Source organism: Callithrix jacchus, chromosome 15, assembly GCF_049354715.1.
Source record: "Callithrix jacchus isolate 240 chromosome 15, calJac240_pri, whole genome shotgun sequence".
NCBI classification, from domain to species: Eukaryota; Metazoa; Chordata; class Mammalia; order Primates; family Cebidae; genus Callithrix; species Callithrix jacchus.
Genome location: NC_133516.1, coordinates 78,803,965 through 78,828,365, shown reverse-complemented (window position 1 = coordinate 78,828,365; position 24,401 = coordinate 78,803,965). Strand labels below are relative to the sequence as shown.

Here is a 24,401-nt window from a genome sequence, read left to right as displayed (position 1 = left end):
GGGGAATGGTCTGCAGAGGAGGTGGAGGGGAGCTGGGCTGAGCCTCCATCCCTGCCAGGGACCCTGGTGGTTTCTACCCTTGGAGTGGATTCTAACCATTCTGGAACACTGTTGTCTGCCTCATTCCCATCATTCCCTTCGTTACTGCTGGGATTCATGTGAGTGGGGTGGGAGCAGGGAGTGGCAACTCTAGACAGAGGGGAGGGTCCCAGGCTAAGAGGACCAGCACTGGGCCTGCACTGGGAGACAGTGTGGCCTGAGAAGTAGGGATAGGCAGCTGCTTTTTGCCTTGTAAAATGGGACCTCTGGTTGATTTTACTCTGGTTTGGCAGTCGATTGTTTTCAAAACCTCTAGCTTGTGGATAGATTTGTGGCTTTGGAGGTTTGGGGTAAATACCTCCACTTGTATCACTCAGCTAGAGGACACACTCAGCTTAATTTAGGTCATGCATTTTCAGTGGGAGTGATGTTGCCCCCAAAGAGAGTGAAAGTTGGTTCTTGGGGATAGCAAAAGAATTTTTCTCATGTATTAAGCACAGGTATACATACTGTACCAATGTACAGTAAATGTGTGGTATTAAATTTTCACTAGGTAAGGTGATTGGGGTAAAAAGATCTAAAAAGGCTCCTTCAGGGCCTAGGACGATAATTTTTAAAAGTGTGAGAAACAATGGTCTAGGTAGTACTGGCCACAGGTGGGTATGGGAGACATGCCACAGACAAGGTTTATGTATTTTGAGAAGGGAGAGAAGAGGTGTTCACTTGATCAGAGAACCACAGGATGTGAGAATTGGGAGAGCACTGAGGAGCAAACTAGGCAGATATGTGTCATGTCCTGCTTAGGGAAAGGGGCTGACAGGGGAAGTGTGAGGTTCCCAAGCGTCAGTGGCAGAGCCTGGCCTAGAAGTCACCCTCCTGAGTCCAGCCCTGGTGCTGTCTCACCATCTTTGTTCTTGAGCAGCAACAGCACTACTCTGTCTCTTAGTGGGGCCAAAGCCTGTGAAATGTTTGTTGTGGCAAATAAGAAATGGTGCCTTGGATTTTCAAAACCGTCCTCTTGTCTCTTTGCATTTTATAGAAGATTTAGTGAATTACAGAAGGGAACTATATACCCAGCTTTGCCTTTGTTGGAAGACTTGGGATAATTTTTGAATGTGCTGATTAAGTTCTTGAAGCAGGTGTCAAGTGAGGCAAGCACTGCATCTCAGATTGCTAAAGAAGGAAGAGTGTAATGGGAGGGTTGAGGGGTAATGGGCAGGTGGTAAAGGAGATTTTAAGAGCAGCCATCACATGCTTGGAAAGATGTTGAATGGAACAGTGAGCCCTGAAGAACTTTAGGCAGAAGACTGTGAACAAATAGATACTGAATAGTGTCTGTCTTTTTTTTTCCTTTTCTTTATGATAGCCGCTGGGAACAGAAAAAATATAAAAAGGTCTTAGGCTCCAGTAAAAGGGATTTGGGTTATATCTAAAGAAGAACTTGTAAACTTTGAGTGCATGAGACCATGAATGTAAGGATGAAAGTTTTTTTTTTTTTTTTTTCCTGGAGGTCATTATAAAGAAGAAATACTCTTATCTGTCTCAGAGGCAAGGAGATGGACTAAATAACTCATGATTGATATAGGTAATTTAGCAATTTAGCTATCTAGGAGCTAAGCAGTTTTTTTAAAGCACTTTTCCTAAGTATATGACTATCAGGCATAAAACCTGGAATTTTCTGAAGCAATTTACAATAGATTTTTTTCATAGGGACCCATGATGAACTCTCAGTTCTTTTGAAAACAGAAGAAATTGGGATCCCAGAAGATATAAAGGATACATTTTTCTTTCTTGCATGTTCATCACATACCTGCAGCTAGCTAATTCATGCTCATCTTTTCTTTAGAATAAAGAGAGAGAGTTGGAAGAATACTTTCCTTCATTCTGACTTGTTAAGCAAAGAGTGGGACAAAACAGATTGGAAGCAATTTAAAAAGAAAAGATTTCCACTGGGGCGAAGGGGAACAAAACCCAAGAGGGGCTGAGAGGAAGGTCATAAAAAAGGTGGAATAATACATTATCACTGAAGGAACACAAAAGATGCAGGCTCTCTGCTTCTCAGAAGGTGGTCACATAATTGCAGCCTGTGTTCCTGAGAATAGGAAGGCTCTTCATAGGGCAGGCAAGAACCCCGTTGCCAGTGGGAAGAACTGTTCTGTGAGGCCTGCTGCCCTGCCTCCCGAGGGACCTGCATTCACGAGGAGTGTAAGCATCTGACAGACCACAGAGTCCACCTAGTCATGCCCATTAGTCACTTCCTAATTCTGTTGGCCACATGTCACACATAATGGCTGTTGGATGGAACATGAATGTCCTAAAGACAGTGAAGTTTTGGGTAGGAAAATCAAATAACTTAGCAGGTCAGATAGTATCTGCCACTTTCTTCTGTGTAGTCATGGCTTTGGAAGAGAAGGGGAACAATGAAAATGAATAGTTAGATTCAGTAGATGATACTGATGAGAAGAAATTATTTATCTGGGTTATGATCCAGGATGTTAAAAAGACAGGTTCCTATTGGAGGCAGATTGTTACAGGCTGGCGTGATCAAGCCTGTAGGTGACATTTGACGCCCCGCCCCTTCTTTTTTTAAGACTGAATCTCATTCTGTTGCCCAAGCTGGAGTGCGATGGCACAATCTCGTCTCACTGCAACCTCTGCCTCCAAGGTTCAAGTGATTCTCATGTCTTGCCCTCCCGAGTAGCTGGGACTACAGGTGCCCACCACCATACTTGGCTAATTTTTTTGTTTTTAGTAGAGACGGAGTTTCAGCATGTTGGCCAGGCTGGTCTCAAACTCTTGACCTCAAGTGATCCACCCACCTCAGCCTCGCAAAGTGCTGGGGTTACAGGTGTGAGCCACCATGCCCAACCAATATTTGCTACTAATTTATTCATGCATTTATCCATTATGTAGTCAACAAGTATTTAGAGCTTCTCTATGCCAGGTAGATTGAGGATTTGTGGTGAACAGGAACAGACATTTTGAGAAAGTTAGGGGAAACCTGGGTATCTCCCTACCCAGTGCCAAACAAGTAATAGTAAAAGGCACCCAAAGATGGGAGTGCATTGGTAGCATAGGAGATGAGCCAGCCAGCAGAAGACAAACAAATAAGGACAAGTGAGAGGTGAAAGAGGATCCTGGAATTTAAGGAGCCAGCCAACTTAATGGCCATTTGGGGCACCATTTTAGAATAGCTGATTAAGCAGATAGTGTTGCTAATTTAAAAATGAATAGGAAGAAGTAGTCTCACTTTCCTCTCTGTAGGCCAGGCCATATCTGGACCACTGCATTCAACTCTGCAACATTCATATGGCCAGCTTCATTTTAAAAGCAACATAGCTCAGTTAGAGTGCTGTCAAGGGAGCAGCACATTAAGGCACCCACAATCCATGTTTCTGCAATGGAAGGAATGAGGAATGTTTACTGGCAGGTGTGAAGATGAAGGGAAAAAAGAAGCAATTCCTGACTTCAGGTGTCAGGAGTGCTGCCCCACAAATGAGGAAACAGGGCTGGTCTCTGTTGCATCAATGGATAGACATTAGAATCAGGAGAAAGAACCTGCCCACGTGGGAGCTGTCTAGTAACATTGCTGCTGCCTCAGGAGAAAGTGAACTTCCTGTCACTGGAGAACAGATGACGCTCTGTTAGGGAAGCTGTAGAAAAATTTCCTCTACTGGGTTGGAGTGGGCTTAGATAACTTCTAAGAATCTTTCCTGCCTCGAATTCCAAGTTTCTGTGACATTGGAAAAAACAATACATCAGAAAATCTAGGACCTCAAAACAGAGTATTACCACCCCCACCAACATACACACTCTCTTCTCAGACATCCTAAGTAAGTTAAGGTCTGGGATTTCACTTAAGATTTTGTCTATACCTTAAATCCTAAGAGAACTTCTTAGTCCCCTTAGACTCTGGGTTGGAATTTTGGGGCATTACCTAGGACCAAGGATCCTGCTGGGGTGTAACAGTTTGAATCAGTCCTGTCTTATTCATTCAGGTCCATCTTGGCCTGAGATGAGTCCCTTCATTTTAACTTCTCTGTCTTGCTGCTGATGAGTTTGGGCATCTGTCTCCTAGGTCGCTCCAGGTTTTCCATCATCTTTCTGAGGAGTCATAGGTAACAGGGTAGGAAGAAACCTTAAAATTTTTCTATTTCAACTTTTCAATAACTCCATCCACTCAGTTCAACAAATGTTTACTCAGTGTCTGCTATGAGACAAGTCCTGGATAGGAATCTTGATGAAATCTCATGTTATCTTTACTGTCATCCACCTACACTTATCTAACATTTTTTTGTCCTGGTCTGCTATCTGCTTGCAGTTACTTGTACATGAAAGGAGTGAAAAGAAAATACTCAGATATGATCAGTTGATGAATGTCCCTAGAAATTGAGAGGCAGGATAGAAAATCCAGCGTGAGAGTAAACAACTATCCAGGCCTAGCCCACAGTGTGGATAATCTACCTACTATGATTGTTGGGAATTGATGAACTGCTTGAAATAGGAATTTCTAAGTACTACATCTAGTAAAGAAATTCATCACTATTAGCCTGCTTTGTCACGACCTTCTTTCTGTGACTCCTAAGGGCACCAGTTGATGTATCTGACACTTAATCTGCTCTTAGTAGTGCCACTGAGATACTGAGTGTTCTGCCAAGGAATGCAGGAATCATATTGGAGAGGAAAGATGACAAGAAATTAGGATGAGTTATTCTGTAATGTCAGTCAAATCAAGGTGCCTTTACTTGTGGCTTATTATTTGATAACATTTGCTCTTGTTCTATTGATTTCAGCAAAATATAAGTTGGGCTTATGGCCAGCACTGTCCTTGTGCGGCATCACCAGAAAATAGGCATAAGCAGAGACAACCAAGAAGACAGTTGAAAGAAGAGGGGTAAAAACTGTAAGGGTTTCCTTGCTCTATTTTCTGCATGAGAGAGCCTGAACTATCCAGACTACTGTCATCAAATGTGTTCTGTTGTAAGGGCCTGTTGAGATGTGTTGTTGGCACCCTGCTCTTTGCTCTGGGATCAATAAAAGAAGGATGTGGGGAGGAAGGGGACGGATCAGGTGATGGAAGGGCCAGAAAATAGGACCAATGAGAACATTTAGGGCACATTGTTATCAGTTATATTTCCCTTAAACTTATACCTTTGAAAGATCATTGTTAATTTCTTTCTCCATTTTAAATTTAAACCCTGTGTATAAACAGTTTGTAGTTTATGTGTATAAACAAGATACATTTTATACACATTTTCAGCAATACCAGTTAAGTATACCTATTGTTGGCTGTATGTTACCCCAACCCTGAAGAGCAAATCACATTCTACTATGCTGCTAAGAAACATAAAGCTGCAGTAGTAATTGCAATTGTTAGTAATCACCTTTCTATAGTCATATCAGCTTTTGCAGCAAAGGGTGAAGAGGCATCTTAGTCTAGATGGAAAACTCTGAGCTTCAGATCTCAGCTCTACCTTTCTGCAGTCAGGAAACATGTGGCTCCTCAACCTGGGTAATTTGGGAAACTTTAACCAAGAGACAATTTTTAAAGCTGTGGGCAGGGAATGGGGAAACCAGCAAGGTGTGGATTCCTCAGGCATTGCAGGGCTGGAAACAGCACAGACGGGAAACATGACCACTTCTAAGAGAGAAGAGAGCTATGTGAGAGGCTGCCTTACAGGAACTGTGGCCTTCAGTGGAAGATGCCACCAACTCATGCTGTCTCTGTGACGGGGAGCAGGGGAATCAGTACCTGGCCCCCACTCTCTCCCCATTCTCTCATCTCCTGTCATTATCATTGACTGAATGTACTGAGAAGCCAGATGACAGGGGAGCCCATTGATGCAGTCCATGTAGGTCAGCTTCGCAGGGCACTGGTCAGTGGAGAGAAGATACAGAATGAATTTGAGGTACAAATGGAAGATATTTGGCACAGAGGGAGACCTTGGGCATGTTTCACCATTTCTGAGTTTAATAGTCTAATTTTTAATTTGGGAAGAGAAGGTCTATCTTATAAGGGTATTGTGAGGAATTATCTAGCAGTATCTCTCTAGCACCCAGATGCTCAGTAATTGTTAGTCTTTCCCCTAAAGGAGGTGAGTAATAGTAATAATGATCATATCAACTATATATATATATAATGAACATACAGAGATAGCAATATTTGCTACATATGAGGGAATAGATGCAGTGTTTATAAAGGTTATGAAGCACAATAATAAAGTGAGCACTTGAGAGCCTACCCTCCAATTTGAGAAGCAGAACATCACCTCTATCCTTGATGCTACCTAGGGTTCCTCCCCAATCTGACTTCCCTAATTCCCTGCAAACTAACACTGTCCTGGGTTTTATGTTTATCCTTCTCTTGCTTTTTGGGAGGTATAGTTCAGCACATATTTTCCTAAACCATATATTATTTAGTTTTCTTGTTTTTGAGATTCATGAGAATAGTATTGTATGTTACGTAGTTTACTGTGACTAGCATTTTTGAACCATTGTGATATGCAACAACATGGATGAATCTTTAAACATAATTTTGAATGAAAAAGAAGCTTAGGTTTTGACTCTGAGGACTCCAAACCAAATTATTAATAGATTAATACAGTGCTAAAGTATCTCTTGAGAAGTTTCTCTTAGTTAACTGAAATAAGGAAAATTAATAATGATGACTTTTCTCAGTACTTTAGATATGATAATTGATATCAATATCAAAGAACAAGTAAAAATCTTTTCAATTTGTTAATTGTTGGTGTTAAGTAAGGTCAAGTATGTAAAGTCTTTAGATAGTGCCAGGCACACAGTAGATTCCACAAACATTAGCTTGTGTCTCCTTCTGTGGTCTGAGGGAGTCTGGAATGTGCACAATTGTGGGTAGCACCCCGAGTTAAGTGCTAAAATGGAGGATTGAACCCAGTGCTCTGGCCTCCCAGCATGTGAAACATGCAGCATCACTGTTGACTGGGAGTGGGGAAACTTCAAAAGGGACGTGAACAGCATTTAGAAGCCCTAAGAGAATTTTGCTGAAAGTATACAAAGGGGTAGGGGTGGGCCAGGCAGAGGTAGGGGCTCAGAGGAAGGCTGGGGGGTGGGCAGTGGAGGTAAAGGTGTGTCAGGTTAAGTTCCAGAAACTCAAGATGTAGAAACACATAGTCTTTTGGGAGAATGGCAGAGAATGGGGCAGAGAGGCATGTAGAATTCCATGAGTCCAGTTAAGAAGTTTTACTAATAGGCAATAAAAAAGCCATTGAAGAGCTTTTCAGCAGGATAACGACAATTAAAATTGCATTTTAGAAGATTCACTCTGGCAACTTGAGTGGAAGATGGAATGGAGGAGAAGGTTAGGAAATGAGGAAGCAGTTGCAATAATTTGGGTTAAAGATAGTAATAATGACAACCAGCATTTATTACTCAATTTTAGGCACTGTTAAGTATTTTACATGCATTAACTTAATTCTCACAACATTTTGAGATGGGAATTGTTATTACTTCCCTTTTACATATAAGGAAACTGAGACTCCGAGAGACGAAGTATTTGCCTACTGGCACACAGCCAGTATGATTTGGAGCCAGATGGTCTAGATCAGAGCCTAAGGTTTTATCCAGTGAAGAGATGAGAAGGCCAAAGTGAAGGAAGTGGCAGTGGTGGCAGAGTGAAAGGACTGATTTGGGGAGGGTAAGAAGGTGAACTCTGAAGGATGGGCTAAGACTGGACTTGGAACAGAGGGACAATGAAAGAGGGTGGTAGGGGAGGTTGCCAACACACAGATCTTACCATGGTGGGCAGGGGCCGCTATGCTTCAAACTTGCTTTCCTGAAGCTTCTCTTTGGAACCTAAGTGTGAAGGTTGCTGCAGGTGAGAAATGCAAGTGGTAATGGCCTCAGTCTTGGGCTTCTATTGGCCAAGGCAACCATGGCGGCTGTGGATATGCAGGACAATGGTGGTCAGGGTGGTGGGGTGAGGGAGTCCATCACAGTTCCTCCCCCAGGTGTTTGTGTTCAGTTTTAGATGAGTTAACTCTCATTTATGCTCATCTGTGGGTGATAGTCAACCATGATTTAGTTACCAAATTATAACAAGCGATGTAGGGAGAAAACAAAAGCATAGAAACTATTTAAAGGGATTAATAAAAGACTATCAGTAGCAGAGAACTTAATGCCTAGATTGGTGGGGTAGTCTCTGTTGTATTCTAGTGATGGTCATCTTGTTTGCTTTCCTTGAGTCTGAGCTCTTTCCTTACCCACCTGCCTGTTTCTATATTAGCATTGCTCTGATGTCAGAAGGGCAGTTCTGGAATTAGTGCTCAGTTAATGCACATTTTGAGGCTCCTTCACTTCCATGGCCATGCCACCACTGTAGGACTTGGCAGGTCTGTGGGGCCTGCACAGTCCATGTGGGGCTAAGGGGCTACAGGGATTCATGGAAACACTCTGAACAGGAACAGGTTGTAGGGAGTGGGAAAGAGCTGGCTATCATGCTTCAAATGCAGAGTGACACATTTGCGATTCCCTGGAGAACAATAACTGGAGCAATCAGAAGCGGAAACCACTTGGTCATGAGGTAACTATGAGAAGCAGCCCTGGTTATTCCAGGAACCAGTAAGTGCCTTTAGCAGTAAATCAAGGACCCACCCAGCACTGGACAAAAGAATTCCTAATAAGTGAGAGTATGATGTCTCCTTCACATGTATCTTCTGTGTGTACTCTCAGAAGGGACTTCTCAGCATTGACTTGGTGGTAATGGAACTATATAGCAGAGAAAGAATGAGCTCCAGGCAAAATGACACCTGGAAATTATGCAGAGTATTCCAGTCCGGGGAGAATGAATCCCAGAATCCTCCCCTCTGGAAGGTGAAATGTGCATGCTTGCTGAAAATTTCCTTACCTATAAAATAGGCATAAAGATATTACCCAACACACTGGTAGTGAGGAGTCCATGAGGTAACATATATGAAGTGCCTATCCCATTATTTAGCTCACAGAGGGGCTGATGACAAGTGGTAGTTTCTTTCCCTTCCCTTGCTTGAAAGTAGGGACCTTGTTTTGTCACTAGTCCTTCATTGTTCCTACCACTGCTTTTTTAAAGTTAGGGTTAGGGTTATGCTTAAGTTTAAGATTGAAGCTAGTAGTGATAGCAGTTACAGCCATAGGTCAGTAGCGTTTGGCTTCTAATGCATAATGAGTGAATGAATATATGTGCCTAACAGTGTGATAAAGTTTTGGCCTATATTTTTAAATCAGAAAGCTATTTCTTTTACTGGAGAAAATAAGTGCAGAAAAAATATTTTTAAAGTTTTTTGAAGCTCTTGTAATGGTACCACCTAGAGATAATAACAATATATTGACATACTTCCTTCCTGTCTTTTTTAGAGCCTTTTTTTTTTTTGAGATGAAGTTTTGTTCTTGTCACCTAGGCTGGAGTACAATGGTGTGATCTTGGCTCACTGCAACCTCTGCCTCCTGGGTTCAAGCGATCCTCTTGCCTCAGCCTCCTGAGTAGCTAGGATTACAGGTGCCCACCACCACATCCAGCTAATTTTTGTATTTTTTACTAGAGATGGGGTTTCAGTTTGTTGGCCAGGCTGGTCTCAAACTCCTGACCTCAAGTGATCTGCCCACCTCAGCCTCCCAAAGTGCTGGGATTACAGGCCTGAGCCACCACGCCTGGCCTAGAGCTTTTTAAATACAGAATTGAACTATATTGTTTCTTCAGTTTTGCTGCTTGCTTTATTTCATTTAGCATTATACTATAGGAATATTTTCATAACATTAAAAACTTCTCATGCATAATAGTGTGTCTTGGGATGCATCATATTTTAATCAACCCTATCACTAGACATCTAAGTCATTTCCAGAAGTTCAGTATTATAAGTAACCCAGTAAAAATCTTCATATATAGGCCGGGCGCGGTGGCTCAAGCCTGTAATCCCAGCACTTTGGGAGGCCGAGGCGGGTGGATCACGAGGTCAACAGATCGAGACCATCTTGGTCAACATGGTGAAACCCCGTCTCTACTAAAATTACAAAAAGTTAGCTGGGCACGGTGGTGCGTGCCTGTAATCCCAGCTGCTCGGGAGGCTGAGGCAGGAGAATTGCCTGAACCCAGGAGGCGGAGATTGCGGTGAGCCGAGATCACGCCATTGCACTCCAGCCTGGGTAACAAGAGCAAAACTCCATCTCAAAAAAAAAAAAAAAAAAAATCTTCATATATAAACCTCTGTCAACATCTTAAGTGATTTCTTTGGGATAGATCTGTAACAATCATGGATTTTTTTAGTTTTTACACATATAATTTATTTTTATTTTGCTTTTTAAAAATTGATACATAATGTACATATTTATAGGGTGCATATAATATTTTGATAGATGTATACAATGTGTGGTGATCAAATCAGAGGCATTGAGATTTCCATCATCTCTAACATTTATCATTTATTTTTGTTGGAAACATTCCAAATCTTCTGTTACAGCTATTTTGAAATATCCTATAAATTCTTGTTAACTAGAGTCACTCTACTGTGCTATCAAACACTAGATCTTATCCTTTCCATATAACTGGATTTTTGTACCCATTAATCACCCTCTTTTATTCCTTCTCCTTTCTCTTCTCATCCTCTGGTAATTATCATTGTATTTACTACCACTGTGAGTTTAGTGTTTTTCTAGCTCCCACATATGAGTGAGAACATGCAATATTTGCCTTTCTGTACCTAGCTTATTTCACTGAACATGGTGTCCTTCACTTCCATCCATGTTGCTGCAAATAGTAAGATTTCATTCTTTTTATTGAAGAGTACTCTGTTGTGTATTTATACCACATTTACTTTATTCATCTATTGATGGACACTAAGGTTGATTCCATATCTTGGTTATTGTGAATAGTGCTGCAGTAAACATGGGAATGCGGGTATCTTTTTAACATACAGGTTTCCTTTCTTTTGGCTATGTACCCAGCAGTAGGATTGCTGGATCATATGGTAGTTTTATTATTATTATTATTATTTTTGAGAAACCTCTGTACTGTTTTCCATAGCTGCTGTACTAACTTATATTCCCACCAACAGTGTATGAGTGTTCCCCTTTCTCTGCATCCTCCTCAGCATCTGTTATTTTCTGTTTTTTTTTTTTTTAAATATAATAGCCATTCTAACTGAGGTGAGATGAAATCTTACTGTGGTTTCAATTTGAATTTCACTGATGATTAGTGCTGTTGAGTATTTTTTCATGTACATATTGGCCATTTTGTATATCTTCTTTTGAGAAATGTCTATTCAAATCGTTTGCCCATGTTTTCATCAGATTACTTATTTTATGGTCTTTTTTTAAAGCTGGTGGGACAAATCACCAAATTTATTTCTGAATTTACCAATTATACTTCCAGTATCACTTGCAATATTTGTCTTTCTGTGCCTGGTTTATTTCACTTAACAAAATGTCCTTTGGTTCCATCCATGGTCATGCAAATGACAAGATTTCATCATTTTTAACGGCTGATTAGTACTCCATATGATTTCCTTTCTTTTGGCCATATTCCCAACCACGGAATTGCTAGATCACATGGTAGTTTTATTTTTACTCGTTGAGAAATCTCCATACTGTTTTCTAATGAGATTTCCTATTCTTTGCATTTCCCTAAATTTATTTGCTTATCATTGCTCAGGCACCACTGTACAAACATTTTTATCACCGTCATCAGTGACCCTAACTTAAGGCCATATATTGTGTACCTAAACCTGATCCTGACTTTGGAAAGACTAAAGGGATTGGTCACAGGGCTTGTTTTATGGGGTCTCCTGGGCAAGGATTCCTTTTACTTTCCTAAACTAATATGGCCCCTTAATGGGGAACACACATCAAAGTTAGGATCTGATATGAAATCTAAAAAGGGCTTGCTTGTTTTTGCCCTTGGTGATTTTTTAGTTTTGCCTCTGGATGTTTCAGCTCCTTGGCTGGTTGTATAGTCAGTTCCTGGCATGGCTTAAAGTGGTTAACCTCTTTGTGTTTATCACAACTGATGTCCTTATCTGTCTTTTATGGAGCTAGTTAGGCCTTTGGGCAGAAATGCTGAGTGAGCCTGGAAAGCCTAGGTATGATCATTTAATTTCTGTTTTAGGCTACTGGCTAAAAGAGAGGTCTATGGCTCACCAAGACAGGCTGATTAGGAAGCTGAAGTGTCTGGTGTCACCTTGATTAGGTCAACTTCAGTGTCAGGTGAAATAAGATCCAATGCATTCAGGTGTTTCTGGAGTTCATGCCAGGTAATCAGGATGAGTTAAATTTAGCTGGGATTCATTTGTCTGGAATATTGAAAATAAGGTAGTTCCCTGAATATAGATGCTGCTGAAGAGACAGCGCGGCTTTGGGGGAAAAGGATGTGTTTTTCACTTAGTGGGATACAAATTTGGGGCTGTTTCTCTTTCCCTTATTACATATCATTTTCACTGTGTTTTCTATTTCTCTCTTATCATTGGTTAAGTCTGATTATGTGCCCTTCACTGATTTTTGGGGTTGCGTATGTTTTCAGGCATATATTTGATACTGACACTCTGTGTTATGACACTTCAGTTTTGTGGAGACTGACTTTATTGTACATACCCTTCTGACAGTTTACGTATGCTGCCACCAAGTGGGAGAGTACCTGAGATCAGCTGCCCAAGAAGAAATAGATGAGTTTTGTCAGAGGCTCCAAAGGTTCTTTTCTGGTTCTCTCCTCATTAAATCTGGGATTTTTCCAGGCCTTACTGTTTAAAATTTTATGGAAACACTGAAATCTAAGTAACCAATAAGCAAGAATTACTCTTCCTCAACTACAAGCGAGTTTGGTACAGCCTTTCTCAAAGAACTGTAGTAATGATAGATAAACTAATGTCTGTGAAAATGTTTCACCTATGTATGTAATAATTGCTAGCTGAAACTGGGAATTTTATAATAATGCTATTTTGGGGAAATAATGTGGTGTGTTAATAATAATTCTTTTTTAAATAAAATCAAATTAAAAAGAACCAAAATCCTAACAAAATTATTCCTATTGGTTTTGCCTTCATCTGTGGTAGATTTGAACTTGCAGTGCCCCAAGAGAACTTACCTCTTGGAGCTCTTGCTGTCCCCTAGACCTTTTTGATCAGCCATAAACATTGAAGATAAAACATTAAAGATAATTTGTCTTTTCAGACCTTCCTTTACAGACAGTATTTTTTTTCTCTGAACATGGAAGATGAGTAAAAGAAAAACAATGCTATGTAGGGTTTTTGTTGCTGAGAATATAACTTGGATGTTGGCACTTGTCAGTTGCAGAAGATTTCTGTACCAGTTTGACACTGTCATGTGTATTGAAAAAAAAAAAGTCTCCCCCTCGCTTTCTCCATCCCATCTCATCACTTCTTGAATTGCTTTAGATAAAAAGATTTATTCAGAATTTTGTTCTCAAAAGTCTAGCATTACCTAAGCAAAACAAATGATTTGAATAGCATTTAAATTTATTTTTAAATCTAGAAAACTTATATAATGTGGGTGCATCCCATCCCTTCTACGAGATCTGAGTGTCATGGGGGAAACCACACAGCTTTCTCTCTGATAGGTAGTGAAACTTTTGCAGGTAGGAATGGTTGGTTTTGTTTCTTGCCCCGAGGATGTGGAGCACCACCTTGCCTACTGGCTGAATTCAATTAGACTGGAGGCTCCCCAAGGAAAAAGGAGAGGGCTTCACCCCTCAGACTCCTTAGGGCCAATACCAGGATCTTTCTTTCAGAACTGAAGTACCTGAAGCCAGACTGAGGTTTTCTTCAGGATATCCTCTTTCCTCTGTCAGGGGCTGTGACCACAGGGGGTACCCAGGCCAGAGGTGGGTGGACTGGCATCTGTGGCAGAGAGGCGGGCAGAGTCTTCAGCCAGGGGACAGAGCATGGTGGTGCCTGCAAGAGAACCAGGAGTGGACTCAGTCTCACCAAGGAGGTGCATTCGTGTTTCTAAATTAAGCAGGTATGACAGCCAGCCCCATTTCTCCTGGAACTTAGATGGGAGCACTTTGTCAGCCATGGTGACTCAGCAAGGGTGAATGTTTTTCTGGATAATTTACTGACGTAATCCAAGCATGTGTCCTGATGGCCCTGGCCCCTCTTTCCTTTTGTCTCAGAGCCTCCTTCCTCTCTGCATTCCCCATTTGTTCTAGGTCAAGTGAGGACCAGCCTTGGTTTTGAGAGCTACTAAAAAACTCTAAAATCCCAGTACATTTTTCTCCCTCGCGTCTCCCAGATTGTTCTGTCCTGAGCTGGAATTTTATCTGTTTCCATCACTAGCAATGCATGTGCCAGGTTTTGGCCTGGTGCCTGAGATAAGGTCTGAACCTTGTCCTGTGATGCACTCTACCCTGGTTCCCTACACAGGAAGAGAATGTCCTGGCTCTGCAGACCATAGGCTGTTTTCCTTTGCAGGAAATTCAGGCTTTACCCTCATAGGATGAAGAGAAACTCCCTGTTTTGGACTTGGAGGGAGAGACCATTCCCCTCACCCTCTTGCAGCTCTGACTGTGATGGAGTGCTCCACTGGGAAGATTGCACATTGCTCCAGATTTAATTCTGTGGATGCATAGGACAATTGTTTAGTTCTTACATACATACCAACTCAGAGGGAATGGTCAAATGATCTTTTGGCTGAACTTGCAGATTAGTGGGGTGGGAAGTGGGGGAGGGACCCAGTTCTTGCCTTTAGGAAGGTTTGTGGTCTGGTTAAGGTTTCAGGATACACAGGGAAAGACAAAAACTGAAAGCTTCCAAGGCAGCAGTCACACAAGGATATCAGTTAAATGGACTTAATCACAGACAATTTACTGATGGTAAAAGTCTGATTCGGATTGTAAAGGAAGTAAATAAATTGGAATTCTGGAGCTTAAAGGCTGGAAGAAGCTGTAGAGGTCTGCCAGGCCAACTCTTTCTTTTAAAAATAGTGGAATGCTGTCCAGAGGGGTACAGTCATGGGCCCAGGGCCACCCAGTTGGCTGGTGCTATTGATGGGGCCAGGGTACCAGTTCTGAGCTTGCTGCAACCATACATACACTGCCCCCTTAACATAAGACAAAGCCCGTGGGAGAGCAGGGTCCCTAGAGCAGCATGTGCAGGATAAGGACCTCCATGGAGTCATGTGTGGAGTGATTCTTCCACCCTATATATTAGCTTCCTGAGCCTCTGAGCTAGTTATGCATGGGGCAGCCTATTTTATTCTGATTTGGAGCAAAGACCTGGAGCCCTTGGTGCTCCCTGTTCCATTTCAATATCCAAACATGTGTGCTTCCACTTCCCACAGGGTTTCCCCCACTGTGGCTCTTTGACCTCCCTTGTAATCCCCAGGTTCCCACTAGTGTCTGAGACATCACAAGGTTTTTTCTCCATATAAACCATGGGATCTCATCAGTTCCCTCTTCCAGGGCAACCCTGGCTGGGTGTCACAGGGAAGGCAGGCTAGCTAGAGGATAACGGCCACCTGCCCTGCAGGAAGTAGAACTCCTGCACTGGTTGGTAAAACGCAGTGGGCATGGCCTGGAGGGTGACTTTGTGTGGGGTGTTGCATTGTGTGTTGGTGGAGATGGTTGTGCATGTGTCTGTGTGCTGCAGGCGAAGACCACTGGGCTTTTGAGAACATGATGCTACTTAAGGAGAAAGAGGAGGAGGGAAAGAGAGGAGGTGTACACAGGCCACAGCAAAGGCTGTTTCCTTGAGGAAACATGTGGTTTATTAATGATGATTCCACCTGCCCTGACAGGAAACCAGAGCCCAGCTGGAGAGTGAGTGGGGATTCCCTCGAGAGGGCAGGGAGAGGTGGGGCTGTGGCAAGAGAATGAGGAGTGGTGATGGCAACAGAAGGAGGCCAAGCCTTGGAGAGTTACTGCTCTGTCTCCTGGCCAGGTTGGGGGCAGCACCTGAATGGGAGGCAGCCCATGGCTGTACTGTTGCCATTTCTCTTGAGTCCCCTCAGCTCTCTTCTCTTACTCTGCATTTTAGAAAGGCTCCCTGTGTCTTACGATCGGGTGGCTGAGACACCGTGCTTAGACAGGTCACAGTCTTTGTTGCTCACAGATGTATGTGCTGTGATCATAATGAAACTTTTAAAAAAGTTAAAAGATGAATTGTTTTTTATATAGCCTGCCTAGGGGGGTGTGGGGGGTGGGTGGGAAAAAGGGTAGAGAAGGCCAGAGGAGACCCTGAGGTTTGTCTGAGGAGGGCTGCGGGAAATGGGAGGGCTATGTGGGTTTTGATTCCAGTTCATTCTTTCCCTCTAGTGCTTTGGTTTTCATTTCATTTCTGCCTCATGTTCTGAATGGCCCAGAAGGAAGGGATGAACAGCTCATGAGGGAGGATGGGAAATACGACAGGAAGCTGTTGTCTTGAAATGGATATCAGTTTCCATCCCACTCCCACCTGAACCCACCTCTCTGCCACCCTCTCTCCCTAGCCAGCTAGGCCAAATTTTTAGGGGCAATGGTTCTTGTCCTTTCACAGTTTTGACATCTTCTTTTGGCTAAGAGAAGCTCCTTCCAAACAAACCCTGTGTCCCCAAGCCACTCTGATTCAGAAAATGGGTCTCTTCCTTTGGTGAACAGAAGTTGTGTTTTAGTCTGTGAGGCTATAAAATGACCTTACTGATTGACAAACACATGAGGGTTTATGTAGCTGGCCCACACGGTTCCTCAAAGGTGTATGTCCTTTGGAAGACTGTGCATTTGCCCAATCCTGCTGTCAGCTCTTCCATTCCTGGAGCTCTCTTTGGGAGCTCCCTTCAGCTGTGGCATACTCTTTTGACTATTTACAGCATGGCATGGCAAGTCTTTGCTATTTATTTATTTACTTATTTATTTGAGATAGGGTCTGGTTCTGTTGCCCAGGCTGGAGTGCAGTGGTACAGTTTGGCTCACTGCAACCTCCACCTTCTGGGCTTAAGCCATCCTCCCACCTCAGCCACCCTAGTAGCTGAGACTACAGGCGGGCAGCACCTTGCCTGCCTAATTTTTGTGTTTTTTGTAGAGACAGGGTTCCGCCATCTTTCCCAGGCTGGTCTCAAACTCCTGAGCACAACCAATCCACCTGTCTCAGCCTTCCAGAGTGCTGAGATTATAGACATGAGCTGTATTTTTCTGTATTTTTTTACTGTATTTTTTCTGAGAAGACTTGATTTTTAGAATATTTTGTTTAAAGGCAGCACTGAAGACAAGCTGGTATGTGGATGCAGAGTGATTTCAGGCCTCTGGACCTGTCACTTTATGGCTATACCTGGGACTGTTCGGTGTAACCTTGAGACCTGAGTCTGTGCTATTGAATACTTCACCACACCCTGCCCACAAGAGAAAAAGAGAAACTGCCACATCCCTGTTCCAGGTGTTTGCAATGAGAGGTCTTTTGGTTTTCGGAGTTTTTGTTTTGTTTGTTTGTTTGTTTGAGATGGAGTCTCACTCTGTCGCCTGGGCTGAAGTACAGTGGCAATCTCAGCTCACTGCATGCAGCCTCCACCTCCCAGGTTCAAGTGATTTTCCTGCCTCAGCTTCCTGAGTAGCTGGGATTACAGGTGTCTGCCACTATTCCCAGCTAATTTTTTTGTACTTTTAGTAGAGATGGGGTTTCACCATGTTGGCCAGACTGGTTTCAAACTCCTGACCTTGTGATTCACCTGCCCCAGCCTCCCAAAGTACTGGGATTACAGGCATGAGCCACTGCACCTAGCCTTGTTTTTTAATAGTATTTTTTGTGTAGAATTAGATAGCAGACTTTAAAAAGGTGGAAACTCAACCTTCCTCATTTGGTCTCCAGTTAGGGTTTCCCTGGGACTCTGATAGGCAAGAGTTGGGTTTGCTTCTGGCACATTGGAGGGTGAGGAAATGACAAGGAGTAGTTCCTAGACCTAGAAGTAGGAAAACAATTCTCTACAGCTTTACTTTCAGTGGTACTTACCCACGGCTGCACATTAGAATCACTGGAGGGAACTTTTAAAAACGATTGAGTCCACCCCTAGAACAATTAATCAGAATCTTCTCGCTTTATAGACCTGGAACGAGGCAGTTAACAACAAGATGCCTGGTGCAAATAGCTAAGATATCCAGTCAACTGTGTGACCTAGAGCAAGTCACTTCCTGCCTCTGAAACTTGGTAACCTTAGTTCTGACAGAAGGAGCTAGCAAGAATAAGCATGAATGTTTCTTCAAGATCACGTGTTCTATGCATCTATGAGGCAAGATAGCACAGTAGTTTGATGTACAGATACTGGAGTCAAACTGCTTTATAGAGGAGGAATTAAAACTTAGATTTAGGATAAAATACTGCCTTTGCACCACCCCACCACCCCCACCAGCCCTGGCATCACAAATCAGATGTGCAGAGGCAAAAGATGTGTTGTTAAATGGGTGGAAAAGACACTAAGCCTTTGGAATAATAACCTGAGAAAGAGTTCAGAAGGTGATTTCCAGTACAAACAACAACAAACCTCTGGATGAATTAATGTGTATCCTGAGGAGGGCTTTTGGCAGCTGGATTATAGCTTGACAGAGAGCCAGCTGTTGGAGAATAGTCACCCTTGACTGTGGGGAGAGTGCATGACCAGCACAGGGAGACCCACCACCTCTCTCCTGCCTTCTGGACACCCAGCCATCGAGGAGGCCTCCCCCTTATAACAGACCAGTTTGAGAACTGTCTGTGGGAGCAAACATTTGTTCAATACCCATTCCCAGAGAGTGGCTCATTCTCTATAAGATGCTGCCTCCTTTAATGTTCTTTTTACTACTTCTGATTGTACCAATTAGAGAGTTTAAAGCAGGTGCTAATGTGTCTTTAACACTTTTCTTTAACACCTGCTGATTTCTGGTGTTTCAGAAAGTGGGTGTGGCTTGGGGCAATCAGAGAACTGCTAAGGTAGTTGGAATAGGCCTGAGGAGCAGAAAGTAGCTTAACACAGGTAAGTCACAGGCAAAAGTTTGAACAAAGTCTAGATCTTACAGCCAGAGACTTTCCACGTGTCTGAATGGCTTGAGAATTCTGGCACAAATGGGTCAGGGGAATCGTTTTTTCTGCAGAACTCCAGTCAACTTTCTTTCTCCTCAAATTCGGAAGAATTCAGTTCATGTAATGATTCAGGGAAAATGGGTGCAGCACAGTTCTGGGAGAAAGTGTGATGTAGATACTTACTTGGGACTACTTTTTCTTCCTCCCTTTTCTGGTTTCTGTCTGCTCATGGTGAACAGTCTGCAGGTACTAGAGGCTGCCCAGACATCATAGATAAAACTTCTCCCGATCATCCCTCCAAGTCTTCCTGCACTGTCAGCCCTGTAGGACCAAAGCTGTGCTATGGCAGGGCCAGTGCCACCCTCATTAAATGAAGAACTCTTAACTTGCCTTGCTTGTCCTTCTCTGTCAGCCTCTCTTCAGTGACCAGGCTAGCCCTCTACCCATGTTCAATTTCTCACCTTCCCTGGACATCCTAGTGAATAGGTCTTATTTGAAGATTAATTCTGTTTCATCACACCCTAAGTACTAGGCATTCCTGGTCCTCACACTAGGATTCTGACATCTTCACATTGCTGACACCCTAAACTGCACACCCAGGTCAATGGAACTGGCCCCAGCAGCACACTCTAAGGAGGTAAGCTGAAATTTTCATTTCCCTGGCTGGTCTGCTGGAGTGCTGCTGCTTGTGTGGGTCTCTACTCCCCCACCTGCCATCAGAATGCATTAATATGGTCTTTATTCCAACAGCTGTTTTAAGTAGGAATCTGCCAGACATTCATAGAAATGGAGCAGATCTCAGGTGGCCTCACAGGAGTGGTGGCAAACAAGGTCAGGCCATTTCTCTGCCAGAGTACAGTGGAAACCATGAGAAGGATGGTCCTTATTCCCGAGTTAGGGGCTTTAGTATTCACACAGGATACCCTGGGCCTCCAAGCCAGATTATTTGATATTTGCTTCTTCAAGGGAGGATTTTTCTTTTAAAAAGAAAACAGTTCTCATGGTTTTATAAAAGACCTGGCTGGAGTAAGGCAGTTGACAACTAGATGCCTGGCCCAAATGGCTAAGGTACCCAGCAGACTGTGTAAACTAGAGTAAGTCACTTCCTGCCTTTGAAACTTGCTACCCTCAGTTCTAACAGGAGGAGCTAGCAAGCATAAGCATGAATATTTCTTCAGGATCAAGTGTTATATGCACCTATGAGGCAAGGTAGCATGGTGATTTTATGCACGGATACTGGAGTCAAACAAACCAAGATTCAATTTTACACCTTTCTCATGACTGTAAGCAACTTCTCTGAGGCTCAGTTTTCTTAACAATAGGGCAGGATAATAAATAGCAGCTATGTATGAGTTTCATGTGAAGAATTAAAAACATAATGTATGTAAATGTTAATATACATAGCGCCTCGTGTGTTCAGTAAGTTAGCTTTCACCACTAATATATGAATAAATCTCATTTTTACAAAAAATGGTTACCCCAAATTTCAGTAATTTGACTCTCATTTTATATGTCTAATCAGCTGGAGGATTTGAGGTCCTCACAGTTTATAGGTATAACCCAGATGTGGCTGCTGGTCTCCTACTTCCTTTACAGAAGTTCGTGATTTCTGCTTCCTCCCTGGCTGCAGTGGAGAAGTAGCCAGTACCGAGGCTCTTTGATTCCTTAGGGCCTTTGCACAGGCTGTTCCCTCTGTCTGAAGTATGATTTTTTTTTTTTTTTTTTTTTTTGAGACAGAATTTTGCTCTTGTTGCCCAGGCTGGAGTGCAATGGTGCAATCTTGGCTCACTGCACTCTCCACCTCCCAGGTTCAAGCGATTCTCCTGTCTCAGCCTCCCTAGTAGCTGGGATTACAGGTGCACACCACCACACCTGGCTAATTTTTGTATTTTTAGTAGAGACAGGGTTTCACTATGTTGGCCAGGCTGGTCTTGAACTCCTGACCTGAGGTGATGTGCATGCCTCAGTCTTTCCAAGTGCTGGGATTACAGGCATGAGCCACTATGCGTGACCTGAAGTATTCTTTTAGGGTTCCCTTAACAAATTCTTTCTCATAGTTTCAGTCTTTGCTCCTCATGTGGCCTGTCCTGAGAAGTTCTTAAGACTTATCATAACTTGTATTTATTCTCTTTATCTAGCATTGTCTTGTGTCCACCTCTCCTTCTAAAATGAAACTTTCTTGTTTCTGTCTTGTCCACATTTATATATCCCTGGTGCCTAACACTGGGCCAGCCACAAAGTAAATGCTCAATAAATATGTGTTGGATGAATAAGTTAATGAACTAATAGATGATATGGTACATTTATGTGATACTATATTATTTATGAAGCACCTTCATAATGAGGTTCTCCTTTTGAAGCCATATGAATCTCTGTAAGACTATAGAAATTGGTCAACCAGACCCTGGCTGTAGATACCCCACAGTAGCCGTGACAATTGCCATGTGGGTAAGCACAGGGTCATGGCAATGCATAGGAAGAGCTCCTTATCCCACTGGGGATGGAGCAGAGTAGGGAAGGAATGTATCTGTAAGAGAAGACTTCTTGGAAGAAGAGGCTTGTGAATGTTAAAATGTGAATAGAAATTATCCAGGCAAAGATGGAGTTGGCATGGGCAAGCACAAAGGCATAGAGGCGTGAGAGGGCAAACTGAATATAAAATTGAAACTAATAAATGCATTAAACGAGGCATGGATAGTATGTTTTCTGTTTTAGCCAGCAGGAGATTGCTCTGACAGAGGAAGATGAGGCAATAAGGTAAAAGAAAGATTCAGGAAAGAATAGAAGATAGTATTTGAATTCAACCCTGTGGTCAGATGATAATGGGTGGTATGCAGGGTGGTTCGCTCATGTGGCCAGGAAAGAATCCAGAGAGACATTCTGGGATTTGCTCAGGCAGGGACCTGGGAAGAAGTCCAGGGGACAGAAATGGGAAGACAAGATGGGAGAAAGTGGCACTTGTCTCCTTAAGGCCAGATTGTACTTGGCCTGGGGTTGTCATTGACAGGTGCCCAGCCCTGCTGTCTGGCCCCAGAGAGACCTGTGGCTTGAGGTACTGGTACCCTAATTGTCCCCTGCCCCTCAAGTGGAGGTAATTGAGTCTCCACTTGTGAAACAGGGATGGGATAATAGTAGCAACTAAGAGAAGGCAAATCCAAATGCCAACAAACTTGTCATGTAAGTGTGTAAATGAGCTGGGAGTGGCTTGAAGAGTGGTTTTAAGCCTCCTCCAAAGACATGTAAAAACATTACAAACAACAACAACTTTTTCTAATAAAACCACTTTGGGGGATTGGCTTCAATAGTGGGCTGCTAAATTATGGTTTCTGCTAGGCTATTATGAATGAAAAGGGTCAGTTGTGACACACCTATTCATTCATTCCTCACTTACCCACCCACCTGCAGAGGCCCTCCACACCTGGATCCATCAGACCTGGAGCCAGCCTAGTGGGTCAGGAGATGACTCTGTCTGCATCAGATGTGGGCAGTACCTAACATATACCTAGAGAGACACTGGAACTTGCCCAGAAGTTTGAGGTGTGGCTGCCAGGTCAGGTGTATGATAAGCAGAAACCTCACAGTGATTTCATGGCAATTTAGAAGTAGAGAGGGGAGCTAGGGAAAGCAAATTTTCAGCAGGTTTCTGACTGAGCACATGCCAATGTCTTCAGGGAAAGCCTCCTTAGGTCAAGAGGAGGAGCTCAGTTTTTTTCTGAAAGAACCAGATATTTACTCCAGTGGGAGAAATCCTTTTAAGTGTATTCTTGCAATAAATGACTACACTGGAGAGAGCCTGAGGCCATGAAGAGAGAACCTAACATTTTCAACAGGTTCCTGTATGGTGTAGCTGTTGTTCACCTAGCAAATGTTATTCTGACTTATTTCATTGTTACTGTATCTAATGTAGTTGTGTGTAACCTACTGTTTAGTAATGCATATCGTAATGTCTGATTTAGATAAAGTGAGTTTTTATCATTAAACTCTGAAAAACCACACCTAAGAGTGCCTCTTGCCCTTTGAATCTCTATGAGGAGAATCCTGAGCTTCATCCCAGACCAGCATTTATCAGAATATCTGGAATGCTTCCCCAAAAATCAGCATTTTTGAACAAGTATCCTAGGTGATAAGGAGAGTCACTAAAGTTTGAGAAGCATTGGTATAAAGTGGTGAAAGTGCTTTTCTGAGATAGCAAAGGCTTACCAGCCCCAGTGACATTTAATGAACAAAAGAGTAAATGGTCTAGAACTGAGTACAAGAAACAGCTGATCAATCATCCAGTCATTCAGTATACGTTTATGACTTCTGGGTCCAAGAGCCCTGGAGAGTGTATGAAACAGAACACAGTGCAGTTTGAAGGGATTGCAATATATTACAAAGGGTGAGAACCTGGCCAACGGGGCCTCAGGGGACCCATGACCCAGATGGGAAGCTATAGGGCAGGGTGGGGACAGGGGAGACAGGACAGTGGCTGCCTTCTCCCTGTCAAGTAGCAGGTGTGGGAGACAGGAAGGGGATCACCCCCTGTTCTTTCTCCTCCTTAGGGGATTTATAGGTCTGCTTTAAAAAATATTTTTAAATAAAAAATAAGGATATAAAAGTTTGCTGCTCCAAATTTCACCCTCCTATGCTCCCATTCTCACCATACACAGTGCAAAATTCTGCCCTTGAAAGTCTGACTTGGGCTAATAAATATATTTTAAAAGGTAAATTACCTAAGGGGATAAAGCAGGCTACCTGTTAGTTATGTTCCAGTGTAAACTGGTCTGCTCAAACTGCTGTCATCTGAGCATCCTGAATGAGAGACGAGGTCTGGGCGTGTGGAGCCTTGGGGAAGAGGGCAGTCTGGGGAACAGCTGTGGGAGTTGGGTTGGCCAGAGAGCACCATGCAGACTCTGGCCACTTCAGGGGTCAGGGAGACAGAGCAGGGGGTGGCAGTGCCCCACAAGCAGCCTCTGATGTCTGTGACACTTCCTGCTAATCATTACAGAGATTAACCAGGAAAACTGCTTCCTTGCTCCAGCATTAATTCTGGCCCCAGCACCTTCACTGAAATTTCCCTGACTCATGGGACCATGGCCTCTTGGTCATGTATCTGTTGCCGAATGCAGATATGTAACTGTTGCTGAATGCAACAGTTCTGGTCTCAGTAAATGACCAATCTTTCTGCAGCATTTGACACTGTGGTTCCTCTCCTCCCTTATTTATTTGACATCATTCATCTCCTGGTTCTCTCTAACCTCTCCATTTTTTCCTCAGGGTCATCTACTTCCTTCTCCCATTCTTAAACACTGCTATTCCTGCCAATTCTATCCTTGACTCAGAAGATGGTTCTTTTCCTCTTCCTTGTTTTGTTGGGGGATCTCACTCACTTGTGTACACACCAGCTAC

General features: G+C 43.0%; 1 protein-coding gene across 44 annotated transcripts in view; it reads left to right on the top strand.

The window, feature by feature from the left end:
- Positions 1 to 24,401, top strand: part of KALRN (kalirin RhoGEF kinase) — a 659,576-nt gene that overhangs the window by 149,732 nt on the left and 485,443 nt on the right. The gene's annotated exons all lie outside the window — the stretch shown is intronic.